The sequence below is a fragment of the Chiloscyllium plagiosum genome, chromosome 33 (assembly GCF_004010195.1).
Source record: "Chiloscyllium plagiosum isolate BGI_BamShark_2017 chromosome 33, ASM401019v2, whole genome shotgun sequence".
Taxonomy (NCBI): Eukaryota; Metazoa; Chordata; class Chondrichthyes; order Orectolobiformes; family Hemiscylliidae; genus Chiloscyllium; species Chiloscyllium plagiosum.
In genome coordinates, this window is record NC_057742.1 from 10856963 (window position 1) to 10869304 (window position 12342).

The window sequence follows — 12342 nt, forward strand, 5'->3', positions numbered from 1 at the left end:
GGTATTCGCCGTCATGCCAAATTTCCTCAGCTGCCTGAGGAAGAAGAGACATTGTTGGGCCTTTATAATCAGTGCGGCCACATGAAGAGTCCAGGAAAGCTTGTTGTGGATGAGCACTCCCAGGAGCTTGACACTCTCCACTCGATCCACCTCTGTGCTGTTAATGTGTAGGGGGCATGAGTACCATCCCGCCGAAAGCGAATAATGAGTTCCTTGGTTTTGCTGGCGTTGAGAGCTAGGTTGTTCTCAGTGCACCATTTTTCCAGGTCTCCCACCTCCCATCTGTAATCTGTTTCATAGCCATCTGAGATTCAATTGATGATGGTGGTGTCACCAGCAAACTTGTAAATGACGTTAGTCTGGTATTTGGCGACGCAGTCATGGGTATAGAGTGAGTACAGTAGGGGGCTGAGTGTTGAGTGTTAGTGAGGATGAAATATTGTCCCCAATCTTCACTGACTGTGGGTCAGGAAACTGAGGATCCAGTTGCAGAGAGTGGGGCTTAGTCCGAGATCACTAAGTTTAGTAATCAGTCTTGAGGGGATAATAGCGTTGAAGGTTGAAGTGTAGTTAATGAGTAGGATTCTTACGTAGCTGTTCCTGGTGTCAAGATGTTCTTGGGAGGAGTGAACAGCAAGTGATATGGCATGCAAAGTGCCAATGTTAGAGCTGAAGTATACAGCACAAGGAACTTACAGAAAGGGAAAAACAAAACCAAATTAAAATAGGGAAAAAAAACACCAACTTATAAATAGAATTTGGATCTGGTTATAAAACCTGGTACAGCTGATAGAATTCAATCAAATGTTGGTATCTTTATATCCAACAAAATTTAAATAATCTTCCACAAGATGGTCTAATCCATGACATGAAATGAGAAAGGGCTGGAAACAGCATATGCATATTGGTTGTGTGATTTAAGAGCCACCATTACCTAATTTTGTTTTGAAACATCCTTTCATATTCAGTAAAATTATTGGACAGATCTCAATAGATTACAACAATTTTGTTAAAAATGTACTTTGGCTTAAATAAAAGTATTTGCATTCTTCTGCGTCATCTGATTTATTTCCTCTGTTCAGTGAGTCAGCAAACTATGGGCATGTGATCTTAGATAAGAAAATGCCAGTATTACACTTTGAATGACCACAAGATACGGGTGATGTAGTAAGTGCCTCACCATTGTATGATGGCCTTCTTTAACACCACAGCTAAAATTAAGAACTTACATATGAAAAATCACACGGACCAGCTGAGGTCAGGCAGTAACATTTGTTACCACCTGGCCAAACATTGACATTACTTTTATCACCCTGAAAAAGTACAGTTGTCTTGGAAACAATGAGGTTTGACACTAAAAAGACTAAAGGTTTTACTGAACTGTATCTGTTTCACAGGTTGCTTCCTGACTGAACTACAGTAAGATATGAAAACTGATTTATTGCACATAAAAATGAACTGCAAAGCAAACCTCAATATAGGTTAATGCTGCCCTTGAGACATTTTGCAGAAACCTTTATACAGAATAATGCTGGTAAGTGGCCTCACAGTTTGAATAATACTTCTGATATTAAACTTAAATACAGTGTCTACTCTCAGGCAAGCATGACGTTTACACAGAAGATTGTCACTCTCACTGCTGCTTTCATACTTACTGAACATGGATTATGAAGAAACAGATGCTCATACACAAGCATTTTTACTTACTAATTAGAATAGATTAGATTACATTACAGTGTGGAAACAGGCTCTTCGGCCCAACAAGTCCACACCGCCCCGCCGAAGCATAACCCACCCATACCCCTACATATACCCCTTATCTAACACTACGGGCAATTTAGCATGGCCAATTCACCTGACCTACGCATCTTTGGACTGTGGGAGGAAACCGGAGCACCCGGAGGAAACTCACGCAGACACGGGGAGAACGTGCAAACTCCACACAGTCAGTCGCCTGAGGCGGAAATTGAACCCGGGTCACTGACGCTGTGAGGCAGCAGTGCTAACCACTGTGCCACAGAGTCAGGTATCAAGATCATCGACAAAAAAAACATTTATGAGCTTGCTGCCAGAATAAATGATCTGAGTTTTATACTGTGCGAGAGCTCTGTTCCTGCCACCAGCTACATATTGTAGCAGGCAAACAGGGCAAATGACTGAGGACCCACCCAACTGTGGAGTATGGGAAGCAATATGCCAATTTTACTGTAGTGGAACCTTCAGTGTAGTAGAAAACAGGGAAGCAATCACATCCTAGCCTCCACCAAAGGTCCCCATGAGTCCAATACCAGCATTTTCACCAGAACCAAAACACACAGCAACAACTTCCAAACAAGTAGGTCCGCAAGAAACATCAAAACTTCAACTTACTATTGTGGTTGGAACCCATAATTCTGATATTTTAGAGATTTTATAAGCACACATTTGGCAAAATCAGCATGCAACAAAGCTGTTTAGATCAAGGAGACCCAAGACTGATTACTAGAGTAGAATTATAATTGATTTTAGCATCTCTGGACCAGAGATTATCTAGAATTACCAGTCCTGATTACTGTTCTGTGAGCCTTTCTAGAAAGCTTCAGTATGTGGACATCAGGTACAGCAGGATTGAATTGAACAGTGAAGTCTCATACTCACTATTTAGGTTCAAACATGCTGATGGGGCCCCTCTGTTGAAATATTCTGTGACAATTGTCACCGTTGGATCAGAATTCTGCTGGATGCAGTAGCAACTCTCCCTATATGAAAGGTTATCTTGAAGCAATAAGAGATCCAATAACATTTCAAAACAAAATACACACAATTAATGAATTTCCACTTAAAATCTAATGTTCTGATGTTCAAAATGTGAAACTTTGCATCTCGAATCTTAAGATATTGTAATGATCACCTCTATCAAATATGTGAAGGTGTACAACTATGAATTAACAATCTATGTCAGCGATGGAATCCACAGAGAACATCAAAACCAACATCAACTTATTTAAGAAAATGAAGGCATCAGACCAAGTGAACACTCATCACTCATCGGATAAAACCTTAAAATTTGGTTATCAGTACCTTAAATGGGGGGGAATTCCCTTCTGTGGTTATGTGACTGGAACAGGAAAAGGTTCACTTTTAAAAATGTGATTAATTCCATTCAGACTGACATCAGTGATCTGAAAACAGACTGTGGTGAAGCATGTTTCAAGTACACCCACATCTAATGCCAAATGCAAGTAACATCCTCCCATTTCCCCACATAAACTAAATGGCACAAGCTTAAAATTTTATTTTTTTTTCCCTGTCAAAGTGGACCTTATCCTAGATTAGTCAGATTTTGTGCTCACAGTAAATATTTGAGATCAACTAAACAGAATATCATGTTCACTGTCGGTAAGCTGCTGATAGGTGCTTCAATAGACAACGGATCCTTTTGTACTAACTAGTTGTAAGGAGAGTGAAACTTTCTTAGGGTTCTGATTGCCTTTGAAGTGCTGCAAAGCTATGACTTTTGCTGTCTTCCATGTTGCTTTTATGTGAGGATTCTGAAGTGTACAGATACTATAAATAAGCACAATTTATGATGTATGACACATAACGTGTAAATTTACCTTGCACGTACATGAAATAAATTTGCTATCCATGCAAATGTATGCATACATGAAATAAAATATGCAAGGCGCAGCTTAATCCAAGAGGAAATGAGACGAACAATGAGGTGAATGACAGAATACAGACATAGGTATGAAGAAAGCTTGGCCAGGGGTCTACTGACATATGTTAAACCTCTTATAACCTTTTGGTAAAGATGATGAGAAATAAATCTTTACTCAGCTTAAGAATTATTCACAAAGTTAAAATTACAAGTGTATAGCTCCTAAAAGTGTCTCTTCATTCTCTTTAACATATCAATTCAACAAATCAACAAATTAAAGCCCTTTGAGGGGGGGGGCTTTTTGGCACAATGATAGTGTACCTACCCCGAGTCCAGGAAGCCCAGCTTCAAGTTCCATCTGCTCAAAATACATACCAATGTCTTTGAAAAGGCTGATTAGGAAAATACAAATAACAAAATCTTTGAAAAAAAACTTATTAAATTAAAGTAACTAACACTCCTGGGACTGAGGATGCACCGCTACCCCTCCAGTGTTCACATGTCACAATACTTCAACTGTACCAGTGGATGCTCCCTATCTCCAGGGATATGTGGGTGAGGACATAATCATGGAAAAGCAGAGTGTCAGGTTGAACAGCTCCCTCAATGACTACATTGCCAGTAACTCATTCCCCCATTGCTGCACTAGATGGCCAAGGACCATAAATATGAGGCTGAGTGCAAGCAAAATGCGAGCAGTAGACCTTTTAGGGAATGGAATCGGGGCAACTCCACACATCCTGCAACTATGTGGAACACAGACTCCGAGTGTGTCTTTATAGATATTTTAATCACCACGTTCAGAGATGTTATTACACATCTTGGAGGTGGGGGGTGGGTGGGGAGTGGGAGACACTCCCACTGCAACACAAGAGTTCCTGAAGTTAAATTCTAATTAACATGTCCAGACATGTTCTGACACATTTCTGGGCAGACCTTCTATCCCTTGCTACCAGATGCTAACAAGTGCCTACTTGTATAGTCTTTTTTTCTATATACTCTTTTAAGCAAACTGAATATACATATCTCAGTAACTGATGAATCCACCCTTAAATATGCAGATATTTATTCAATGAGTGGCCTCCAGCTGCACACTACTTTGTACAATTAACAACTGACTGGTATCCAGTGAGTCCTGTTGAAATTCTTATGCTCAGAAACCAATTAATGACTTGAACAAGATGATTGGTATTGTCAAGTAGAACTGGTGACTGTCACTCTCCATTTTCCTGTCATTCTCGGAAGTGCTGCTTGGGAGCACCGAAGGAGAACACAAATATTCACAGAATGATTCTTTTTTCCCCGGAAAGGAGGGTTAATAAAACAAAACCTGCAGGGAACACAGGAACAGAAGCAGGCCATTCAACCCCTTTTTACCACGCAAGTTGATCATGATTGATCTGCATTCAACTTCCTTCACCTGTTTTTGATCAAATTCCTTAATATCTTTATTTAGTTTGTCAAGTTCAGTCTTCCAAAAATACCTTGTCTTAGTGCATACCAATTTTTAAGAGAGGGAGAGGAAATAGCTGGAGAAAAGTGGTAAAGAATGCATATGGGATGCTTTCTGAAATAACTCCATGTAGGCCTGTATCCCGTCACCAAGTTCCCTTTTATCTACATGTGTGTAGTACATGACATTGACCCATCAAGCACAGAGTAGACAGAACCCCTAAATATTCCTGTAAATCAAGAAAAACAAAAAATCAAAACAAAGTCTACCTGAAAAAAGGGGGAGACACAAAAAAGAAAACTCCCCTCCTCAGTAAGAAACCCAACAGCAGTAATGAATACACCACTGTGTGGTCCAGTCAGTTCAGAGTCAATCCTCTCCCAACACAAAATGGAGAGTCCTTCACCACTGATCCAGCTCGCTCAAAGGCAGCTCTCAGAATGAACAGGATGTCCAATACTCCTGTTCTTCCTTTTTTATTTTTTAATTTCCCCACACTAACGCTTAACAGTAGTAGTGCTTATTTTTCCCCAGCACCCATGTCGTGTGTGTGTGTGTGTGTGTATATATATGCAGGTGTCAGACACAGTGAAGAACAAGTTTGTAAATCTTTATTTATATTCCACGACCAGAAAGAAAGGAAACACCAGAGTGGCCAGTGACAAGCAGTACGCTTCTCAACAAAGGGCTAACACTCCTGTTTATGGAGTTTTTTGCATTTTGGGATTTTGGATAAACATTCCTGTTTATTTTTTTTAACCCTGTATAATTTAAGTTTAATCGATGTAAGTGCAAATCTGTAAAAGATCTAAGGGAATTTGAATTACAAAACTAATAGTCTCCCATATCTGAAAGCTAGAAAATGCATATTTAAAATATATATTGCACAACCAACCAGCTGTTAATTACGCAAAAACAAAACATCATTAGAAACAATAATCGCAATGTCTCCCATTGAATATAACTTTAGTCTAAAGAATGAAATATAACCCATGCTCCATAGTTCTTTGTAATTACATGCTAAAAAGCCTGCTATATAATACAATAGCATGCAGTATAAAACATGTTACCCTAACTTACTGAAGCAATGGCACAGGAAACCTGTATATACACTACAGGCTAAGAATATAAACACAATTGTCATTACATTAGAATGAAAGAATTCAAGAAATCAACTGAAGCAGCAATATCTAATTTCATTTTATTCCCAATCGTCCCAGTCTTCATCTTCTAGCTGTTCCGACACATCCACCTGGGATAGTGCTAACTGGACTTCTTCCTCGGTCATATCCAAATCAAAATCCTTTTCCCAGTCCTCACTGATGTCTGTGCTAGACCCTTTCTTTCCGTTATTGGATGGCGTTGATTTTCCACTGTCCGAGTTAAGTTCATACACTCTCAAATCAATGGGTCCATCATCTTTTGTAGTCTCCAGTTTGTTGGTGTTCTTTGCCTCAATCACTGCACCAGATACTGCAGTAAACTCCTTCATTTTTTGATCTTTAGTTGATCCATTTGATCTTCCTCTGGAATTGAAGGCCTGCCCTTAGTCTTGGGCTTCAAATCCTGTTCTACCACCAGCTCCACACTGGTATCTACTACATTGCCTGCAATTTCCTTCACAATCTCCTCAGACCTTGATGTCTCACTGGAAGTGGAGATTTGACTTCTCAGCTGGAGTTCTGTGGGGCTGCTGATGGCACTTACAGACTGGTGTTCCCCTGGCATTTGCATAATGTCAGCAATATTCTGGTTCGGAAGTTCAACTGAATGCTCCAGCATGGAGCACGCAACGAAAGATTGTACAGGCAATAATGGACTTTGCGGCGTATGTCAAAACTCTGAACTGACAGGCGAAGCACCTACAAATTCATCTTCTTCATCTTCCCATTGAAGCTCCTCTGCATGAGAAGTCTGCTCTGCTCTCTGTTTCAGTGCTATTCTCCTGGTCTCTTCCTGTTCCAACTGATAAAGTTTATAAAAGTATCAATGCCAAAATTCTGAATGAGATACGGCTGCTGGTACCATTTTTGTGTAAAGAGCACGCACTGCAGGACTATTAACCAATAGGTCCGAGATTTCCCCTTTCTGATTTTCAAGATTAAAATCAGCAACCCACTCTTCATAGAGCTCCAACGGACCATCTGGCTCATTGCAGTACGTTGCTGGATCAGCCTGTAGACTGTAAAGACGAGCCTTGGTACTGTCGTAGAGTTCTGTAGTACCAGAAGGTGTTGCGACCAGTGTACATTCCTGTTTATATCTGTCAACCAGGATTCCCTGATTGGACCAGGTTTGCATCCCCAATCAAGGAAATCATGTTCAATAAAGTCCACCTGTCGGACATTGTTCCAATCACTGCACTTTCCTTTATTGTGTGAGGCATTAAACACAAAAAGTGTGAATCTAATGTTGAAACTATATAAGACACTGGTTAGGCCATAGCTGGAGTTTTATGTATGGTTCCAGTCAGAGTACAGAAAGGTCATAATTAGTCTGGAGAAAGTACAGTGGATAGTTCCAAGAATCTTTCTAAGGCTTGAAAACTGCAGCTCTAAAGATGGACTAGACAAGCTTGGATTGTTTCCTGAGAAGGCTAAGGGGTGACTTAATTGAGGTGCACAAAATAATGAGAGACCTGGATTAAAAAAAGGACAGGAAAAGCCTATTTCTTTTGGTGAGGAGGTCATTACCAGGACACACAGATTTAAGGTGATCGGTGCAAAGGTTAGAAGGGCCATGAGGAAAATCTTTTATTCCCAGAGGGTGGTGGGCATCTGGAATCTCCTGCCTAGTTTGATGAGGCAGCAATCCTCAATTTATTTCAATGGAAAACTATGCCAGAATCACCATCACCAGCAAGGCTTTGGACCAGATTAGAATGGGTGGCGAGTTTATTCAGCAAGGGCAGACATAATGGGATAAATGGCTTCTTTCTGTGCTGCAATTTTCTGTAATTGTAATGTTTTGTTAAAACAGTTATGCAAAACTTCATTTTGGCTCATCTGTAAAGTAGTTGATAGAAAATTGGCCACATCTTTTGTCCCTTAGTCAATTTTCCTTTTGTTTCTTTCATTAATGGAAAAAAGAATTGATTAAGGGAAGTAAGAGGCAGCCAATCTGCTTTCACCCATTTTACTCACAAGATGAGACCAAAAGAATCTCTCTGTCCATTGATTTCTTTCTTAATTTTGGGTGCTTCAGGCTATCCTCAGAAGGGATAGAGTAGCTTCTGCTAATCACAGTTCATAAGGTTGGGCACATTTGACAGAGATGTTGACAGAGGTGTCGAGTGACTGATGTTCTTATTCCACTTTTCTCTATAAAGAAGGTCTTCTAGCTATTGCCTCTCCAAGATGTCCAAATATAAACCTGGATCCACTATCTATCAGAGAATATTACAGTATAGGCAGCCAAGTGTTGAGCTGCCCTTGGCCCCAGACTCTGGAATTCCCTCCCCAAAACTCTCCTACTTGCTACCTCTACTTTCTCCTTTAAAATGTTTTTTACAATCTACCACTCTGACCAAGCTGCTCTAACAATATGCATAAAGTCAGATTTTGACTAATTACACTCCCACAATGTGGTTTTTGATATTTTATTGGCTACATAAATGCAAGTTGATGCTGGTTTCAGTAAAAGTAGGGATAGCATTTTATTGCAGAAAAGAAGCAAGTGCTCCACATTAATCTAATTCCGATTTGTTAATTTGTATACAGAGCTCCACAATTCCTTTTGTGTACAAAACTACAATCAGAATTTAAGAGAAATTACTTGGCTGTGCAGACCTTTGGATACAGGTTCTACATAATTGCAATCTCTTTCTTCACTGCCATTCTACGGTGTGTGAGAAAGAATACAGTGAAAGTGTGCACTGGTGTTCTCTGTCATTTCCGATTTAATTTATGCAGTCAGTTCTCCATGTCTGAATCAAAACAAGAGTCATCAAATTATTTCATACTGGTTAAGAAGACTAGCAGAAGATTCTAGGCCAACCCAGAGAAACATTGTTTCTGCTCACATTCAGGATTAACAGACTCTAACTCTCTCATATAGCTGCAGATTAAACTGCATCTGAGAGTTTCAGTGACATCTTAACAAACCTGCAACCAAATGCTACAATGGCTTTCTATCAATTTTTGCCATCTCAAAGCTATTTGGACTGTAAATACAGGTAGAAATGCTGATTAGGTATTCTCTAGACTCCCTTAACTCCATTTTATGTTGGAATTACAGAGACTGTTCAAAGTATAACTGATTACAAAATCTGAAACTCCTAACAGCTGAGGGAATTGGAGATTAACAATCTACCACAGTTAACAAAACTGCCCTTACATTGTCTACTGGTGTGAACATCTGTCTTTTTCTTCCCAGTAATACAACCTCTTTATCCTTTTAACAACGAAACTATCCCAGCTTGGTGTCAGGCAGAATTCAGAGCAGGAAACCCAACACCTTCCATTTCTCCACTTTATCTTGAAGAGACAGTGCCAACCATAACAATCTAACTGCATGCTTGCACCAGAATTCGAAATTAACAAAACCAAGGGTTTCACAATATTGGTTCATATAGCTTAACTGGCTACAACAGTGAGTGTATACCCATTGGGATGGTTTCATACTGAATCCCAGCTCTGTTCTGAAATAAATTATCGTGGTCAGCGTAATGTTATAGATAGCACGATCGATCTCAGCATTTGGGACTGGATAAGCAAAGAAAAGAAATCAAAGTTCTTGTTCCTGATCATTATCTAACAATCCTTTTTGGGCTTCCCTCTGTAGGCCCATGAATAAAAAATCGTCAGTGGGACAACTAACAGGGCACTTGCTGATGAAAATGGTCCACTAAGAATCAAAACATCAAGAAATCACATGAAGAGAGTGCAGAAGTTGGAAATAAAAAAAAAGTTAAGTTAACCTGTAGCATTTTATTTTTGTTTTAAGCCAAAGTAGAACATACATATGATATTTAAGCATTAAGTCTGAACACATTTTACCATAAGTGATAATACGTTCATAAAAGAAACATGGACCTAGATTTAGATGCTGCCGACAGCATTGGAAAGACAGCACTAGTGCATCCATCATAGGTTCTGTTAGGAAGCGGAGGGATTTTCTTTTAAAATAATTAAATCAGACAACCCAGTTATTCATTTGAATTTATGCACAATCTTCCATCTTAAAAAATGTCTTCATAAAATAATCTGAAGACTATGTGTACTATGGAATACAACAAAAAAAACTATATTCAAAAATAATATGGAATATTTCTGATCTCCTGTAGTTAAAGCAAAATGTTTAGTTAAAAGGAAAATATGACTCACAACTATTTAAATCATTCAAATAAATCACTCTTTGAAAAGTGCACCACTGCCCAATATTCCCCCGTAGCGACCCGCCTACCCACTGCAATGGTCCCCAGGGCCCCAATCTAAATGAGATGAGCCATCTCACTGAGCAAGGCTGGTTAAACATTTTCAAAATGAAAATAAATCATTGCAGCTGTCAATGTTGGCATTCAGCCTCAAAAGAAAGCCTCTGACTAATTTAAAACCAGCAAAGATCGACTTGCTGTGTCCAGGGTCATGGTAGAAAATTTTGCAGGGAGTAAATTTTGTGCATTGGAATTGTACCAATTTTTGTGTTCTTAGAGAATGCATGTACAGATGTTCATTCACAGCTTGAAATAATTTGAAGATAAATTAGTATTTTTGTAGCAGAGATGCAATGCAAATATCAGTATATGAGCATGTTACCAGTAAACGTAATTTTACTGATGCCATCTCAGCTCAAGATGCAGAGGCTGCACTTCGTACAAATTACTTCTACTGTAGAAGACATTAGGAGAGGTTTTGAAATCATACAATATTGTCAAACATTATTTGAATAAAACGCCTCAAAATAGTATAAAACGTGGGTTTGGACTGATGATTCAGAAGAACAGGAATCGGCCATTCAGCCCTCCCTACAATTCAATTACACAAAGGTCAAATTGTACCTCAATGTTCATTTCTTTGATGAAATTCATCAATCTCACTCTTGACAATTTGAATTGATCCATCATTCACAGTGTTATGTGGAAGTGTATTCCAGACTTTTACAACGAATTGTACCAAAAAGTGCATGACTCTACTTCTAAATGGAATAATACGAATTTTAAAATTGCAACCTCTTCAGTGTATTATTTCACCAAAGGAAATAATTTCTCTATATCAAACCTATAAATAATTCCTTTATTACTCTAACTGTCTAGCTCAGATCAACCCTCAACCTTCTAAAATTGATGAAATTCAGGCCAAATTCAGGCCAATTTGTGCTTGTAATTATCACTTTACTCTCTAGTAAATATCTTGTGAATCTGCGTTATACTTCCATTCAAGCTGAATGTAAAGTTATCTGAGGTGACCAAAACTGAATGCAGTTCTCCAGATGTAGTCTAGCAAAGCTGCATACAGATTAAACATAACTTCTCCACTTCTAACTACCAATCCCCTTGAGATATAGACCTAATTTCAATAAGGCATTTTGTTTATTTGTACTTCAATGGTTTATGAAAAGGTCACACATACTTTTTCTTTGCTACTCAACATCTTCTAATTGCTAAGTATTAAGAAAATATTCAGATTTTCTTTCACAACTTCAAAAAGATCCTCACAAATTTTGACATACTGAACTCCATCTTCCAGAGTTTTTCCCATTTACTTAATCAATGACCCACTGCAATTTCCTGCTACAATCCAAAAAAATTACTGTGCATCCTAACTTAATGTCATCTGGAAATTTGTATATTCCTTAATCCAACCCATTAATACCGTACAGTATAGATGTTTGGGGAAGAACACTTGCCACATTTCACCATCCAAAGAATGGTACATTTATATTTACTCTGTTTCCTGTATCACAACTAATTATCAACCAATATCTAACTTTAATTCCATATGATCTATATTTTGTTAATAAAATCATGTTTCTTGGCAATCCAAATAGAGATCACTAGATACGTCCCTATCTACCATGCTACTGATCTTCTCAACAAATTCAATAATGTCAGACGTGACCTACTCTTCACAAAACCACCCAGATTCTTGATCAGCTAATACTTGTCCAAATGTTCAGACACGCTGTCCCTAATGATAAATTCCAGTAAACTGGAATATCTGTGGCTACCAGCTCATATCAGCATCCTTTCCTAAATAATGAGATGCATTTGCATTTTTTCAGTCCAAAGGCATATGGAGAGATGCTCATC

At 38.7% G+C, this 12342-nt stretch overlaps 1 protein-coding gene and 1 pseudogene across 5 annotated transcripts in view; both read right to left on the reverse strand.

The window, feature by feature from the left end:
- Window positions 1–12342, reverse strand: part of raraa (retinoic acid receptor, alpha a) — a 580457-nt gene that overhangs the window by 347077 nt on the left and 221038 nt on the right. The gene's annotated exons all lie outside the window — the stretch shown is intronic.
- Window positions 5843–7678, reverse strand: LOC122539826 (annotated as a pseudogene).